Source organism: Bubalus kerabau, chromosome 5 (assembly GCF_029407905.1).
Source record: "Bubalus kerabau isolate K-KA32 ecotype Philippines breed swamp buffalo chromosome 5, PCC_UOA_SB_1v2, whole genome shotgun sequence".
Lineage (NCBI taxonomy): Eukaryota > Metazoa > Chordata > Mammalia > Artiodactyla > Bovidae > Bubalus > Bubalus kerabau.
The window spans coordinates 63,946,684-63,965,820 of record NC_073628.1 but is presented as its reverse complement, the minus strand read 5'-3'; positions in this window follow the sequence as shown (position 1 = coordinate 63,965,820).

Sequence of the window (19,137 nt, the reverse complement as noted above, 5' to 3'; positions counted from 1 at the left end):
AATTTATTTTATTTTATTTTATTTTTAAACTTTACAAAATTGTATTAGTTTTGCCAAATATCAAAATGAATCCGCCACAGGTATACATGTGTTCCCCATCCTGAATCCTCCTCCCTCCTCCCTCCCTATACCATCCCTCTGGGTCGTCCCAGTGCACTAGCCCCAAGCATCCAGTATCGTGCATCGAACCTGGACTGGCAACTCGTTTCATACATGATATTATACATGTTTCAATGCCATTCTCCCAAATCTTCCCACCCTCTCCCTCTCCCACAGAGTCCATAAGACTGTTCTATACATCAGTGTCTCTTTTGCTGTCTCGTACACAGGGTTATTGTTACCATCTTTCTAAATTCCATATATATGCGTTAGTATACTGTATTGGTGTTTTACTTTCTGGCTTACTTCACTCTGTATAATAGGCTCCAGTTTCATCCACCTCATTAGAACTGATTCAAATGTATTCTTTTTAATGGCTGAGTAATACTCCATTGTGTATATGTACCACTGCTTTCTTATCCATTCATCTGCTGATGGACACCTAGGTTGCTTCCATGTCCTGGCTATTGTAAACAGTGCTGTGATGAACATTGGGGTACACGTGTCTCTTTCCCTTCTGGTTTCCTCAGTGTGTATGCCCAGCAGTGGGATTGCTGGATCATAAGGCAGTTCTATTTCCAGTTTTTTAAGGAATCTCCACACTGTTCTCCATAGTGGCTCTACTAGTTTGCATTCCCACCAACAGTGTCAGAGGGCTCCCTTTTCTCCACACCCTCTCCAGCATTTATTACTTGTAGACTTTTGGACCGCAGCCATTCTGACTGGCGTGAAATGGTACCTCATAGTGGTTTTGATTTGCATTTCTCTGATAATGAGTGATGTTGAGGATCTTTTCATGTGTTTGTTAGCCATCTGTATGTCTTCTTTGGAGAAATGTCTATTTAGTTCTTTGGCCCATTTTTTGATTGGGTCATTTATTTTTCTGGAGTTGAGCTGTAGGAGTTGCTTGTATATTTTTTAGATTAGTTGTTGGTCAGTTGCTTCATTTGCTATTATTCTCTCCCATTTTGAAGGCTGTCTTTTCACCTTGCTAATAGTTTCCTTTGATGTGCAGAAGCTTTTAAGTTTAATGAGGTCCCATTTGTTTATTTTTGCTTTTATTTCCAATATTCTGGGAGGTGGGTCATAGAGGATCCTGCTGTGATGTATGTCGGAGAGTGTTTTGCCTATGTTCTCCTCTAGGAGTTTTATAGTTTCTGGTCTTATGTTTAGATCTTTAATCCATTTTGAGTTTATTTTTGTGTATGGTGTTAGTAAGTGTTCTAGTTTCATTCTTTTACAAGTGGTTGACCAGATTTCCCAGCACCACTTGTTAAAGAGATTGTCTTTAATCCATTGTATATTCTTGCCTCCTTTGTCAAAGATAAGGTGTCCATATGTGCGTGAGTTTATCTCTGGGCTTTCTATTTTGTTCCATTGATCTGTATTTCTGTCTTTGTGCCAGTACCATACTGTCTTGACTGTGGCTTTGTAGTAGAGCCTGAAGTCAGGTAGGTTGATTCCTCCAGTTCCATTCTTCTTTCTCAAGATCGCTTTGGCTATTCGAGGTTTTTTTTATTTCCATACAAATTGTGAAATTATTTGTTCTAGCTCTGTGAAGAATACTGTTGGTAGCTTGATAGGGATTGCATTGAATCTATAAATTGCTTTGGGTAGTATACTCATTTTCACTATATTGATCTTCCAATCCATGAACATGGTATATTTCTCCATCTATTAGTGTCCTCTTTGATTTCTTTCACCAGTGTTTTATAGTTTTCTATATATAGGTCTTTAGTTTCTTTAGGTAGATATATTCCTAAGTATTTTATTCCTCCATTGCAATGGTGAATGGAATTGTTTCCTTAATTTCTCTTTCTGTTTTCTCATTATTAGTGTATAGGAATGCAAGGGATTTCTGTGTGTTGATTTTTATATCCTGCAACTTTACTATATTCATTGATTAGTTCTAGTAGTTTTCTGGTGGAGTCTTTAGGGATTTCTATGTAGAGGATCATGTCATCTGCAAATAGTGAGAGTTTTACTTCTTCTTTTCCATTTTGGATTCCTTTTATTTCTTTTTCTGCTCTGATTGCTGTGGCCAAAACTCTGTTGAATAGTAATGGTGAAAGTGGGCACCCTTGTCTTGTTCCTGACTTTAGAGGAAATGCTTTCAATTTTTCACCATTGAGGATAATGTTTGCTGTGGGTTTGTCATATATAGCTTTTATAGATTCTGCATATATGTGTTAGAATACAATATTTATCTTTCTCTTTCTGACATTTCATGCTTTGTCTATTCAGGGTCTTTTGCATTTACATATGAATTGTGAAATTTTTGGCTCAAGTTCTGTGAATAATGCCCTTGGTAATTTGATGAGGATTGCATTGAATCTGTAGATTGTATTTGGTAGTATAGTAATTTTCACAATATTGATTCTTCCTACCTAGGAACATGGAATATCTCTTCATCTGTTTATGTCATCTTTGATTTCTTTCATCAGTGTCTTATAGTTTTCTGTGTACAGTTCTTTTGTCTCCTTAGGTAAGTTTATTCCTGATATTTAATTATTTTTGATGCAATGGTGAATGGGATTGATTCCTTAATTTCTCTTTCTGATTTTTCATTGTTAGTATATAGAAATGCAAGTGATTTCTGTGTATTGACTTTGTATCTTGCACCTTTGCAAAATTCACTGATTAGCTCTAGTAATTTTCTGATACTATCTTAAGGGTTTTCTATGTACAGTATCATATCATCCACAGTGGGAGCTTTACTTCTTTTCTGATCTGGATTACTTTTATTTCTTTTTTTCTCTGATTTCTGTAGCTAGGGCATTCAAAATTATGTTGAATAATAGTGGTAAAATTGGACACCCTTGTCTTGTTCCTAATCTTAGAAGGAATGCTTTCGGTTTTTCACCATTGAGAATAATGTTTGCTGTAGGCTAATCAAATATGGCCTTTACTATATTGAGGTAGGTTCCTTCTAAGTTTTAATCATAAGTGGGTACTGAACTTTGTCAAAGTCTTTTTCTGCATCTATTAAGATTATCATATGGTTTTTATCTTTCAATTTGTTAATATGCTTTGTTACATTGATTGATTTGTGTATATTGAAGGATCCTTGTATCCCTGGAATAAACCCAACTTGATCATGGCATATGAGATTTTTGATGTCTTGCTGAATTCTGTTTGCTAAAATTTTGTTGAGGATTTTTGCATCTATGTTCATCAGTGATATTGTCCTGTAGTTTACTTTTTTTCTGTTGTCTTTGTGTTGTTTTGGTATCAGGGTGATGGTGGTCTCGTAGAATGAGTTTGGAAGTGTTCCTTCCTCTGAAATTTTTTGAAAGAGTTCTAGAAGGATAGGTGTTAGCTCTTCTCTAAATGTTTGATAGAATTCTCCTGTGAAGGCATCTAGTCTCGGGCTTTGTTTTTTGGGGGAGATTTTTGATCACAGCTTCAATTTCAGAGATTGTAATTGGATTGCTCATAATTTCTATTTCTTCCTGGCTCAGTTTTGGAAGATTGAACTTTTCTAAGAATTTGTCCATTTCTTCCAGGTTATCCATTTTATTTCCATATAGTTGTCCATAATAGTCTCTTATACTCCTTTGTATTTCTGCATTGACTGTTGTAACCTCTTCTTTTTCATTTTTGATTTTGTTGGTCTGATTCTTCTCTGTTTTTTTTTTTTTTTTTTTTTTTTTAAGAGTCTGGCTAAAAGTTTGTCAATTTCATTTTCTCAAAGAACCAGCTTTTCAATTTATTAATTTTTGCCATTTCTTTAATTTCTTTTTCATTTATTTCTGCTCACATTTTTATGATTTCTTTCTTTCTACTAATTTTGGGTTTCTTTGATCTTCTTTTCCAGTTGCTTTAGGTGTAAAGTTATGTTGTCTATTCAATTCTTGTTTCTTGAGGCAGGATTGTATCTCTATAAACTTCCCTCTTAGAACTGCTTTAGCCACATCCCATAGGCTTTGAGTTGTAGTGTTTTCAGTCATTTGTTTCTAGAATTTTTTTTTTAATTTTCCTTTTGATTTGTTCAGTAACCTGTTGGTTATTTAGAAACATATTGTTTAATGTCCATGTATCTCTTTTTTTCTTTTCTTTCTTTCTTTTTTTTTTTCTTTTTGCAGTTTTTTCTTTTAATTGATATCTGGTCTCATAGCATTGTGGTCAGAGAAGATGCATGATACAATTTGAATCTTCTTAAATTTACTGAGGTTTGATTTGTGACCCAAGATGTGGTCTATCCTGGAGAATGTTCTATGTGTGCTTGAGAAGAAAGTTTATTTTTCTGCATTTGGATGGAATGTCCTGAAGTTATCAATGAGATCCATCTCATCTAATGAATCATTTAAGACGTGTTTATTTATTAATTTTCTGTTTTGATGATCAGCCCATTGGTATTAGTGGGGTGTTAAAGTCTCTTATTATTATTGTGTTACTGTCAATTTTTCCTTCTATCTATGTTAGTGTTTGTCTTATATATTGAAGTGTTCCTAAATTGGGTGCATAGATATTTACAATTGTTAGGTCTTCTTTTTGAATTTATCCCTTGATCATTATGTAGTGTCCTTCCTTATCTCTTGTAATATTCTTTATTTTAAGGTCTATTTTGTCTGATATGAGAATCGCTAAGCTTTCTTTTGCATCCCATTTTAATGGAATACATTTTTTTCCTTCCTCTCACTTTCAGTTAGTATGTGTCTTTAGGTCTAAAGTGGGTTTCTTGTAGACAGCAAGTATATGGGTCTTGTTTTTGTATCCATTCAGCCAGTTTGTGCCTTTTGGTTGGAGTATTTAATCCATTTACATTTAAAGAAATTATCACTGACTCGATGGACGTGAGTCTGAGTGAACTCCAGGAGTTGGTGATGAACAGGGAAGCCTGGCGTGCTGAGATTCATCTGGTTGCAAAAGTAGGACACGACTGAGTGACTGAACTGAACTGAACTGATGTTCCTGTTGCCATTTTCTTAATTGTTTGGGATTGATTTTGTAGATTTTTTTTTTCTCTCTTTATTTCTTGACTATATAAGTCCCTTTAACATTTGTTGTAAAGCTGGATTGGTGGTACTGAGTTCACTTAACTTTTGCTTGTCTGAAAAGCTTTTTATTTCTCCATCAATTTTAAATGAGATCCCTGCTGGATACAGTAATCTTGGTTGTAGATTTTTCTCCCTTTCAATACTTTAAATATGTCCTGCCATTCCCTTCTGGCCTGCAAAGTTTCTGCTGAAAGATCAGCTATTAAATAATGGGGTTTCCCTTGTATGTTACATGTTGCTTTTCCCTTGTTGCTTTTAATATTCTTTCTGTGTGTTTAGTCTTTTTTTTTTTTAGCATGTGTCTTGGCATATTTCTCCTTGAGTTTATCCTGAATGGAACTCTTTGCCCCTCTTGAACTTGACTGACTATTCCCTTTCCATTTTGGGAAAATTTTCAACTATAATATCTTCAAAAATTTTCTCATACTCTTTCTTTTCTCTTCTTCTTCTGGGACCCCTATAATTTGAATGTTGGTGCCTTTGATATTATCCCAGAAGTCTCTGAGACTATCTTCAGTTCTTTTCATTCTTTTTACTTTATTCTGCTCTTCAGAAGTTATCTCCACTATTTTATCTTCCTGCTCACTGATTCATTCTTCTGCTTCAGATATTCTGCTATTGATTCCTTCTAGAGTATTTTTAATTTCAGTAAAATTGTGCTGTTTTCTCTGTATGTTTATTCTTGAATTCTTCTAGGTCTTTGTTAATTGATTCTTGCATTTTCTCCATTGTGTTTTCGAGGATTTTGATCATTTTTACTATCAATATTCTGAATTCTTTTTCAGGTAGTTTGCCTATTTCCTCTTCATTTATTTGGAATTCTGTGTTTCTAGTTTGTTCCTTCATGTGTGTAGGATTTCTGTGCCTTTTCATTATTATTATTATTTTTTTAACTTATTTTGTTTGAGGTTTCCTTTTCCCAGTCTTCAAGTTTGAATTCTTTCTTCTTTTGGTTTCTGCCTTCCTAAAGTTGGTCCAGTGGTTTGTGTGAAATTATTATAGGGAGAGATTTGTGCTGAGTTGTTTGCTTTTTTTTTTTGTTTGTTTGCTTGTTTGTTTGTGTTACCTCTGATGGGCAAGGCTGAATGAGGTGATAATCCTGTCTGCTGATGGCTTTGTATTTTTCCTTTGTTTGTTGTTTAGATGAGGCTCCTGCACAGGGTGCTGCTGGTGGATGTGTGATGCCAGGTCTTATATTCAAGTGGATTCTTTTGTGTGAGTTCTCACTATCTGATACTCCTTAGGGTTTGTTTTCTGGTAGTCAAAGTTCCCTGAGTCAGTGCTCTCACTCCAAAGGCTCAGGGCTTGATCTCTGGTCAGGAACAAAGATTCCACCAGTGGTGTGTTATAGCATTAATTGAGATTAAGACAAATACCCCAAAATGAGAAACCAAAGATGAACCCCAGACAAATGGCAGTTACAAAATCAAGCAAATAATAATTAAAACAATGGAATATACACATATGCATATTTACCCATAAGCAAAAACAGCAGTCCAACAAAAATAAAGTACAGTAGGTTGACCCAGCAACAAAGGAAATAAAAAATTATATCTACCAGTTAAGAACATAATTACCTAAAGCACAAACTAGAAAACAGAACTAAAGCAAGGTGCCAAGTGGGGAATAAAGCAATGAAAACAAAGCTAACAAATAAGTTGAGAGGAAAGGAAAGAAAGAAAAGAATGAAAGAATAGATATTCAAAGTTAAATAAAGGTAGATAAAGAAGATTTATATACATTAAAGATTAACTGCAGGGAAAAAAGAACAGTAGGAAAAGCTAACAAATGGATAAATGTAGAAAAATGTAACAAGTGTAAAAAAAATTGAAAATTAAAATTAAAAAAAAAAAGATTAAAAAAGGAATAAAAAAAAAAAAGGAAAACGCCATAGAACTGCAAAGGCTCAATGTAGAGGCAGAGGATTATAACAACAATAAAGAATGTGACTGAGAAAACAAAACAAAACCAAAAGCTCAAAAGCTTAATTAGATTTCACAGTGCCAATAAAATCAACTACAACAGACTGGGGGAAAAGGGTGGGGGGAGGGAAGAAAAATCCAAAAGAATCTACAGAACAAGTCAAAGCATAAGAATAATAAGCATTTTTCTTGAGTCATTCTGTCAGAGTCCTTTCCCTCGCTTGGAGTCACAGTCCACCTCACCTCTCTAGGATGCCCTCCACATTGTGCTGGTCTCTGGACCTGCTGAATCTGGCAGCTGAGATTCTAATCTAGTCCTACTCCTGTGTGTTCTTGCCTCCAGTGTTCACAGGTATCAGAACTAGTGCATTTTCTTTTGTGGGAGCCCTCAATGTCCTTTTATATATTCCATAGGCACAGAGTCTCTCTAGTTGATCTTGTGTATTTAATCTGCAGTTTGTTCAGCTGTTGGGAAGGTTTTGAGTCTTCGTTAGCCACACTGCCCCTGGGTTTCAATTGTGGTTTTATTTCCACCTCTGCATAGGGGTCATCCACTGGGATTTGCTCCTGAGGCTGCCCTGGAGGACTTGGGTTTGCTGTGGTGAGGGCTAGGTGTGGAGGTGGTGCAGCTGTTTGGGTCGTAGGGGTTCTGGCAGCACCAGTTACTTAGGGGAGTTGGCGGATAGGGCAGCAGGAAATACAGAAGGGTATGGCAACCAGTATTGGCCAATACACTTCCGTATTCCTGCCTGGAGAACCCCTCTGACACAGAAGCTTGGCAGACCACAGTCCACAGGGTCCCAAATAGCTGGACACGACTGAGGCAACCCTGCATGTATAGGTGCAAGACTTTTTTTTTCCTGTGGCTGCTCTGCCCCAGTGAGGGTTGAGCATGAAGGAGGTGTAGTTGTTTGGCTTGCAGGGACCCTGGTGGTGCCAAGTGTGCAGGGACACAGACTTCCTCCACCATAGGAGTTATGGCCCTATCAGTCATTTTCTGAGCCTCTTGTAGCTGGTGATCAGAATTCCTCTTTGGCCAGTCTTTCTCCACTGCTCTGCCCATTCAGGCACTTAGAGGGCTCCCTTGCCTGGAGTCCATCTCTATTGTTCAGTGCGTCAGGCACATAGAGGGGTCCCTCTGGCTGAGGTCCTACTCTGTAGATCAGTGCATCAGGCACTTAAAGGGGCACCCTGGTGGGGTCTTACTCTGTAGTTCAGTGCATCAGGTGTTTGATGGGCCAGCTTCTCTATTGTTCAGCTGCCAATGCTGGCATGTGGGGAGAGAGGAGCTATGGTGATGGCTCCACTCCCTTTGTGTTTGTTTCTATGGCTGCCTGGCTTTCCTCCACAGGTATTTCTCACCACAATCTCCTCCCTCACATCCCCTCGATCCATTTCTCCACAGTCAGCAGCAGCCCTCCACGATCCCTAAACTCCAGCTCCCAGCCACTGTGCCTTCTAAGGGACCTGAGTCCCTGTCCAAGGTATGTATAACTGTGGCAAGGACTCTCTGATTCTCATTCCATTTAGGCTGTCACAGATCAGCTGTTTGACTCTGTCTTAAATGTTTCTCCTCTGACTCAGACAGTTGCCCCAATGTGGGAATAGGGCCCCTGCTTCAGCTCCCCCACATACCAAGGGTAGGTCCAGTCCTACTAACACTCCTGTTTTTTCCCCCTAGTTCCTTTGTCTTACCGAGTTTTGCGTGGTTCTATACATTCTTTTCCGCTGGTCAGGCATTTCTGTGTGCTCTCAGCTCGTGTTCTGCATGCACTTCTGTGTCTAAAGGTGTATTCCTTTAGACACAGAGAGAGATATATTCCATGTCCAACTTCTCCTCCGCCATCTTGTTCTATAATCTCCTTCTATAATCTACTTTTATCTCTTGGCTATCTCTCAAAGTTTTGTCTCAAATCTTCCCTTCTCAACAACTGCTTTATTTAAAGATGTCAAATATTTGCCAAAATACTTCTTATCCTCTGTGCTTTATTATTTTTCCCCCTTTATGCCCATAACAATTTCCCTTTCTAGCATACTAAATAATTTATTCACTTATACCACTTTAACTTCAGTACCTAATATTCTTGCCTGAGTATATCTTGAGAATATATTTCTGACCTCTGACACACTGCTTCAGAAAAATCCTGTCATCTGGGATGGTACCCAAGAGAGCAGTTGAATCCACATGCACATAGTTGTGCAGACATCTAAGCATCAAGCAGAATTAAAGGATAACTTGCTTGCACTGGAAAATAATGAAATGACTCAGTTATTAGGATAATCACTAAAATGTTTCTAGATTGAGCTGTAAAAACTAAAACAGGAATAAAAAAAATAGTAATTAAAAAAAAAAGTGTGCTGCATAGAAAATAAGAGTAGAAGGATATGAAGTTTTTAATTACCAAGTTAACTTTACAAGCCTAAACTGAGTATTGGACAGAGGCTTGTAATTGTCTGTTTGCATATAGCTATTCCAAAGATATACAATTGCTTAAAGAAATAATATTCCTGCTAAATGATTAACTGCATTTTCTATACTGAAAATGAAACTGTGAGTAATAAATGACATAAAAATGGAGAATTTTAAAAAATACTATCAATCTAAGGGCAAAAGTACCTTTCTCTTTGAAATATGCCAAGGTAAAGCTGAGTACCAAAGAACTGATGCTTTTGAATTGTGGTGCTGGAGAAAACTCTTGTATGTATATATAAGCCAAGGGATATCAAGGATTCCTGGCAACACAAAAATTTGTGAGAAAAACTTGGAGCTGACTGCCCCCTAGTTATTACCGATAAAGTTTAAGATGTGCATCAATGGTAAAATATGTGTATATTTTGCTTGAAATGATAAAATTGTCTCCATGAAGAGACACTGGGTCAGAAATATAGTTGTGCATTTATTTACTGCAAAAGGTATCACATTTAATAGCCACCGTTCACTCCAGGGCATTATTGATTATTTTATTTAAAATGATGATTTTACAAATGATGTAAGTAAATGTCCTCAGTAATTGGTTGTTTTTGCTGGTCTTGTCTTTTTGTTTGTTTGTTTAATTTTAATTTCATAAGATTCTCTATGACCTAGGAATAGCTTCAGATACTTGATGTGCTTAGACTCCTACATAAAAATCACCACATAAATATTTCTGATGTGAAAACAGCTGATCCTTTCATTTATTCTCTAAACTCTATGATATAAAAGTGCTGAATCTGGATCTTTTGAATCCTTTCAACATTTAATTAGGGAAATCATGTAGACTGTAAATTATGACTATTTAGTTGTTACAGGCCACACAAGTTTCATGATAAAGAAAACACAATATAATTACATTTTCATGATGCTGTACAAGGGTACTATAAAAATAAGACATGGAAGTTTTGTAGAATAACATAAAATTAGTAGAAAAAATTTTCGATATATTTTTGGGCATAGTTATTTTCTTTTAACTGAATTATATCAAGACAGCAAGATGTTAAAATGTAACATAGTTAAAAGACTGCATACATTTTATTTTCTTAAGTTTTCTTAAAAATTGTAATGGCATTGAAACATGTATAATATCATATATGAAATGAGTCACCAGTCCAGGTTTGATGCATGATACTGGATGCTTGGGACTGGTGCACTGGGATGACCCAGAGGGATGTTACAGGGAGAGAGGAGGGAGGAGGGTTCAGGATGGGGAACACGTGTATACCTGTGGCAGACTCATGTTGGTATATGGCAAAACCAATACAATATTATAAAGTTAAAAAATAAAATAAAAAAGTAAAAAAAAAAATAATAAAAATTAAAAAAATTTGATATAGCATCATCATTGGCTTATGTCTTAATGAAGACATATTTTGTTAAACTTAAAAATAAAACAATTTTAACAATTTAGAAAAATTGCTCCTGGTTATATTTTTCCTAACACAAAAATTAAATCTTCTTTGATAATAGTAATAGAGATAAATGCTACAGTTAGTAAAGTTATTAAACAATTACTTGATATTTAGCAAGTCTTAAATATCAAGATTAAAGAACAGGAGAGTTTATTGTATATTGCAAATATATGTCTATATAATAGAAAGAAAATCAATCCTACCAACGTATAACCATAATCTCAATGCATTTTGCACTTTGGGAAGTGGGTAAATTAAAAGTCCTTTTTTATGTGACACTTATTTTCTAAGCTATACGAATTTATTTGGAAATTTTGTTGTTCTTTTCAATGTAATTACTTTGTAGGAATATAGAGTACCTAGTGTTAAAAATGGAGAAGGAAATGGCAACCCACTCCAGTGCTCTTGCCTGGAAAATCCCATGGATGGAAGAGCCTGGTGGGCTGTACAGACCATGAGGTCACTAAGAGTCAGACACGACTGAGCGACTTCACTTTCACTTTTAACTTTTATGCATTGGAGAAGGAAATGGCAACCCACTCCAGTGTTCTTACCTGGAAAATCCCAGGGACAGGGGAGCCTGGTGGGCTGCTGTCTATGGGGTCGCACAGAGTCAGACACGACTGAAGCAACTTAGCAGTAGCAGCAGCAGCAGTGTTAAACATATCGTGTTTAGATAAGAAATTTCCTGCTTTATAATATGTTGAATGAGTCATTTGCCAGCTAGTACACTGGAAATATTTTCATTCAAACTCCACAATTTAATTTGTATTCTGCTCACTCTTTCCACAGACTCCTGAATAAATTTTGAGAACAAGAAAAAATGAAAACAATCTTCCCTTCATAGAGTTGAAGATGGTTAAATTCTTAAGAGAAATAACAAAGCGCTTGAGACTAAAAAAATCTGCTGAAAGGAAGCTTGTCAAACTGTTGGAAAGTTAAAACAAATGAATGGGCAGCAAGTATAGCTATGTTGGGCAAAGGGAAAACATACACAAAGTGCATTTGCACCAATGATCAATGGCTAAATGTTATACACATACTATGTATTTTTTCAGAATCTATCATGCACACACAAAGACAATATTTTTCCATCACAGTAAAAATAGTCAATGTTTATTGAGAAATTTTAGAAAAGGCAGAGGAACCAGAGATCAAATTGCCAACATCCACTGGATTGTCAAAAAAGCAAGAGAGTTCCAGAAAAACATCTATTTCTGCTTTATTGACTATGCCAAAGCCTTTGACTGTGTGGATCACAATAAACTGTGGAAAATTCTGAAAGAAATGCAAATACTAGACCACCTGACCTGCCTCTTGAGAAACCTGTATGCAGGTCAGGAAGCAACAGCTAGAAATGGACATGGAACAACAGACTGGTTCCAAATTGGGAAAGGCACACGTCAAAGCTGTATATTGTCACCCTGCTTATTTAAGTTATATGCAGAGTACATCATGAGAAATGCTGGCCTGGAAGAAGTACAAGCTGGCATCAAGATTGCCGGGAGAAATATCAATAACCTCAGATATGCAGATGACACCACCCTTATGGCAGAAAGTGAAGAGGAACTAAAAAGCCTCTTGATGAAAGTGAAAGTGGAGAGTGAAAAAGTTGGCTTAAAGCTCAACATTCAGAAAAGGAAGATCATGGCATCTGGTCCCATGACTTCATGGGAAATAGATGGGAAACAGTGGGCACAGTGTCCACTGTTTATTTTGGGGGGCTCCAAAATCAATGAAGATGGTGATTGCAGCCATGAAATTAAAAGACTTTTACCCCTTGGAAGGAAAATTATGACCAAACTAGACAGCATATTCAAAAGCAGAGACATTACTTTCTCAACAAAGGTCCGTCTAGTCAAGGCATTGGTTTTTCTAGTGGTCGTGTATGGTTGTGAGAGTTGGACTGTGAAGAAAGCTGAGCGCTGAAGAATTGATGCTTTTGAACTGTGGTGTTGGAGAAGACTCTTGAGAGTCCCTTGGACTGCAAGGAGACCCAACAAGTCCATTCTAAAGATCAGTCCTGGGATTTCTTTGGAAGGACTGATGCTAAAGTTGAAACTCCAGTATTTTGGCCACCTCATGCGAAGAGTTGACTCATTGGAAAAGACTCTGATGCTGGGAGGGATTGGGGACAGGAGGAGATGGGGACGACAGAGGATGAGATGGCTGGATGGCATCACCGACTCGATGGACGTGTGTTTGAGTGAACACCGGGAGTTGGTGATGAACAGGGAGGCCTGGCGTGCTGTGATTCATGGGGTTGCAGAGTTGGACACGACTGAGCAACTGAACTAAACTGATTGAGAAATTGCTATACTTTCACTTTTATGAAATCAGTACTTTTTCCCCATAAGGCATAATGTGATTAAATAAATTAGCCAAAAGCAATTATTCCTAACAGTACACTTGTGGCACTTCCCTGATGATCCAATGGTTAAGGCTTTGTTTTCCAATGCAGGGGATGCATGTTCGGTCCCTGGTCAGGGAGCTAAGATACAACATGATTCTAGAACATAAACAATAGAAGCAGTACTATAACAAATTCAATAAATATCTTAAAAATGGTACACATTAAAAAAAAACTTTGAAAAAAGAGTGCATTTGTATGACAAACATTTTATAATTTCACTTGCTGTTGTGCCACATTGTAATACAGCAGAATGCTGCCATGTTGCTCAAAATAAAAATAAATAACACACTGAAAGAAAATAGGATATATATACAGTATGAACTCTCTATGTTATCTGAGCCACGGCATGAACGTTTTGATGTTTTTAAGCATACTGTTAGATTTAATAATAACTGAATTGTAATTATTTAGTAACATTTTTTGTTTGTTTGGTCATTAAGTCATGTCTAACTATTTGAGACCTCATGGACTATAGAATGCCAGGCTCCTCTGTCCTCCACTATCTCCCAAAGTTTGCTCAAATTCATGTATGTTGAGTTGGTGATACTATGTAACCGTCTCATCTTCTGCTGCACCCTTCTCCTTTGCCTTCAATCTTTCCCAGCATCATGTCTTTCCCAAACTTTCCCAAGCAGCCAGCTCTTCACATCAGATGACCAAAATATTGGAGCTTCAGCTTCAGCATCACTCCTTCCAATGAATATTCAGTGTTGATTCTCTTTAGGATTGACTAGTTTGATTTCCTTGGAGTCCAAGGGATTCTGAAGAGCCTTCTCCAACACCATTGTTCAGAAGGATCAATTCTTGGGCACTCAGCTTCCTTTACGGTCCAACTCTCACATCCATGCATGACTACTGGAAAAACCATAGCTATGCCCAGATGCACCTTTGTTGGCAAAGTGGTGTCTCTACTTTTTAATGCTGTGTCTAAGTTTGTCCGGGCATTCCTTCCAAGAAGCAAGCATTTTTTAATTTCATGGCTACAGTCACTAGCTGCAGTGATTTGGGAGCCCAAGAAAATAAAATATGTCACTGATTCCACTTTTTCCCCTCCTACTTGCCATGAAGTGATGGGACTGGATGCAATGATCTTTGTTTTTCAATGTTGAGTTTCAACCCAAATCACAAAAATTAATTAAAGTTTATTCTTTACAATAAGATTAAATAGTAGGATCTAGCAAATATACAATTACCACTCAGGTTTCTGAATTAACAATTAATCATACCAATTTCTAAGCAAATCCTAGCTAATCAAGAAAAAAAAAGTACATTTCAAATTATTTTGGCTATACATAAATAAATTAATATAAAACCTTTGAGGATTTTACACAATGGCAAGATACATGCATACTTTTAAGGTTCTTTTTTAACGACTTCTGCTTGCAAAATTACTTTAGACTCGGTTGTAATTGTAGACTTAGTCTTAAGTCTATAGGAAACATTCTTGCATGCATTTTCTTTATTTCTTTGCCTACAAAATCAGCTATACTTATTGAGTATAATGGTTTTGAGCTGGGCATTATTGTAGGGACTAGAGGTCTAAGTGGGAAATGAAAGCTATGGCCCTAATGGCAGACATGAAATTCCATGATGCACAAAACTCACACCTACGATATCCAACATCGTTCATAGTGGTAAATACTATGGAAAGGATAAAGCAGATAAGAACGTCTATGTGTGTGTGTGTGTGTGTGTGTGTGTGTGTGTGTACAGATATATATGTTTGTGGTTGTTGGAGTGAGTACTTGGGGTCTTAAATAAAATGGTGAGAAAAATCTTACCAAGAATACTGTATTTTAAATTTTGCAAAATTAGAATTTTGTATCTTCAACACACAAAAAAAGTTGTTTTCCATGCTGCTTGAAGTCTTTAAGACCATAAACGCATGATTTGAGTTGTAGTCTAACATAACATATTTATTGAGTTTAACAGTTTGAAATGCTAAGGAGACCTCCATCTTCTTACTATCAGAAGTCACATTAAGATTGCATCATCTCTCTTTTTATAAATGCAGGTTTCTTAGAAAAAACTAAAAGGTCAAAAATTTAAAAAAAACTTCAGCTACTGAAAGTTCATCTTCAAAAGAGTTGTCCAATTAAAAATAACTAATTTACTAACACGATATAAACTTCATTTCATAATATCCTCAACTATATTTAGTACAATAATCTCTATACTACTAGAAAATATTGAAATGGTGCCTATTTTAGTATGTTTTTCTAATAGAAAGCTTGAACTTTTCTACATGTATTTTCTTATATAAAATTCTGATTTTGAAATTTGATAAACTATTTTAAGTAAATTTTAGCTTTTAAATATTTTAATTAAAATATGTGCTATTTTAAAGACACTAACCCTTATATATATATATATAAACTGTTTCTCTTAAGAAAGGAGAGGATTATTTTAAATTTTACAGTATTTTAAATTTTAGAAACTCCTGTCATTATCCATCTCCTTTACAGTGTTTTTCACTGTTCTGAAACATGGAAAAAACTTTTGTTTCCAGAGATCTCTTAGGTAACCGGGTTTCCCTTCCCTGGGTTTTCTTGTGTTATCACCATTGGGTGTTGTCTACATATAATTCCTCTGGAAGTTTGAAACAAGATGGAAGTCTAGTGATTTATCTTATGTGATTGCTCATCAGACCTCAAAACACCATTTTGTGATGATACATAAATTTTTCAGCTAATAATTCTAATCTTATTTTTGATTTTGACCTTTCTCACTAAAATATGAGGCCAGGATGATCAGAAAATGGGCTCAGAAAAAAAAAATCACTAAAATTATTTGAGCAAATACCCTGAAATTTGAGTAGTTTTCATAATTTACCATTCTCTTCAACTTTCTTATTTCATATCTGATCACTGAATTATTTTTGATAATACTTCTCGATTTCATTCTCCTTCCTACATTTGTCTTATATGTCAATTATGCATCATTAATTTCCTTATAAAGTCTTATTTTTAAATATGTTTGCTATCAAAATGAAATGATAATTTTTCACTATGCAATTCACAGATGTATACATTCAGATTTAAAAGTGCCTCAAAGATTTTAATTCAATAACGTGGTTGATTTGTTTCCCCCAAAAGAATGCTTTTATGATATCCTATTGTTATGCATTATTCCTACACTGATAAATAAAAAAATTGCAAACAGGAAGAATACTTAAATGAATTAATTACATATTTATATTTCATAGTTTATGATCATATAAGTTCTCAAATATGTTGATGATAAAAAAAAAATCATCTCTCTCCAAAGAGTTTTATATAGACTTGAGGAATGAAAATAGACTGTAAATGAAATACCTTTATTAAATTATAATAACAATATAAGGTGAGCTGCTTTGTGAAGGAAACAAATACTTGATCAGCACTTTTCCTAAACAAGAATAAGCTTTAAACTACAACTGACCTGTTATGCAGTCACATTTAGTTATTTCCCTTTAATCTACGTGGCATTACTCATCTCTTTATCAATCTGTCTTTAGGAATTATCACACATAACCTTTGGCATCTATATAGTATTAAATAAGAGAATCTAAATAGAAACCAGATTATTACTCATCCATCACCAAGTTCATCATCTAATTTGAGTATGTGAGTATGGACATACCTGCAGAAGTAATTAGAACACTAAAACTTCACATTGTCTTCTTAAAATTCTCTAAAAATAAAGATATATTGATATATTTTCAAAAAAAAAAAAAAGGAGAAAACACCCTCTGAATTATTTTTTTTTTTACTGTTACCTTAAGTCAAGTTAACACTGTGAGATCATCTGCCAACTGAGCTCAGGATTGGAAGGAAAGATAGCTGTAACTGGTAAATCAGAAGAATAAAGTGTAATTGTAGACATAATTTCAGGAAAGATCAAAGAACTTTTAAAAGAGCAAGCCTCAATGAACAGCTAGTGAAGATTGACAGGACAAAGGTGGTCCCCTTAGAATAAGTGAGATTATTGCAGGGTCGTAAAGTGTAGTATCTTTGATGGAAGTTTAATGGTAACCTCATTCCCTAATAATAGAACTTTATTGTTAGCTGAGGTGTCCTTTAAAACGTGATGCCTGTATATTTCCAATTATGTTAATTCGAACTTGCGTCTCTGTTTCTTGAGCTTTCTCACTCTGTGTGATAAAGAAGAAGGCTGTCTGAATTTGAAGATAATACAACCTCATTTTCCAGAATAGTTTAAATTTAAAAATAGCTTCCTTCTGTTTTTGAAAACACAATTAAGGAAGTTTTAAGACATTCTCAAATGTGTTGGTGATTCATGGTAGATGGAAGTTGTCAGGAATGACATTCTTTTCTTTCCAGTTTCATTTTGTGTTCTTTTGTGTAGTTGCTGCTTGTTTACAATATGCAAAGGGAACTATGTAACTTAATGCCCAAAGTGTTTTAACCTGTATTTTTATATAGTTGTATAAGCAGTATTGAAGAAAAACAGTGAAAGAGAAGACCAGCTCAGATAAACATAAAAAAGATTTGTATGTTGCAATAAAGAATGAGTTTTCACTGTCGTAAGTTGACAAATATATGTCAGTGAAGATCTACATATTCTAAAAGGCAACATTGCTTTATCAGTGAAAACCCAGGGCCTTAGCTTGTGACAGGTCTGCTAGCAAACTTCAGCATTTTCACTTGACAGTTTGTGCTTGCAGTTGACTGCTATAAATTTTTTAGACTACACTACTCGTGTGTAAAATAGGGCTATTGATGCCTCCTAGACAGAGTATTAATGTGCTGTACTATTAATATTATATTGACAGCACACTGTAGATGCTCAATTGATGAGAAGAATCAATGTTATTAAATATTGCTTCAATGTCCTATGACAGGTAGCATTTACTATTTAGAGAAACATAGTTGATGGCATTCAAAAATCTGTTTCCATTCATATGTAAAATGTGTCATTATTAAGAAAGTAGTCCAATTTATTATCCTTAATTTTGTGTGCTGATAATTAAAATTAATTATACTATTAAGCTACTAGTATTTTCTAGAAGGAAATGTACTATATACTGGATGATTATGAACATGTAGGCTGACTTTCATGCTCTCTAGGGTAGAGTAATATAATTAGAGAGACTGAAACATAGAAATAAACAAATGACTAAGAGATCATGAAGAAGAGATTAGATAAATTGGGACCTAGAATCAGAGCATTAAAGATGAGCAAATCATATTTGGATTGGAATGGTAAGAATCAGACTTTTTAATATGACCAAGGATATGATAATTCTAGACATATTCAACATAATGTATCTTATGGACTTACAAAACCCTCCTTTCAGGGAATTCCCTGGTGGACCTGTAGTTAGGACCCCTCACATACACTCATGGGGGCCCAGTTTCAAACCCAAGTAGGGGAACTTAAGATCCCTGCAAGACAGGGTGCATAACCAAAGAAAGACCCTACATTTTATAATTTACACACATCAGTGTGATTTATTTACAAATGTACATAAAAACAAACAAAATACATTTGCTTCAAAAGTATTTGTATCTGTTATGTCTGTTTGCCCATGACATGTAGTGACTTTCCCTTGTAGATAAAATCCTATATGATATTAATGCTAGAAAACACAAGCAAAAGAGAAAGATTAATACAGTGTCTATAGTTGACAGTTGTTTCTGTGTTTACATACCATGAGTCATCTGTGAAACTCATGAGTATTCTTTTCTATGTCATGTCACATATATATGTCATTTTGTATGGAGGCTTAAAAACATTCTTTTTCCAATAAACAATAAATAATTGTGGTGCTGGAGAAGACTCTTGAGAGTCCCTTGGATTGCAAGGACATCAAACT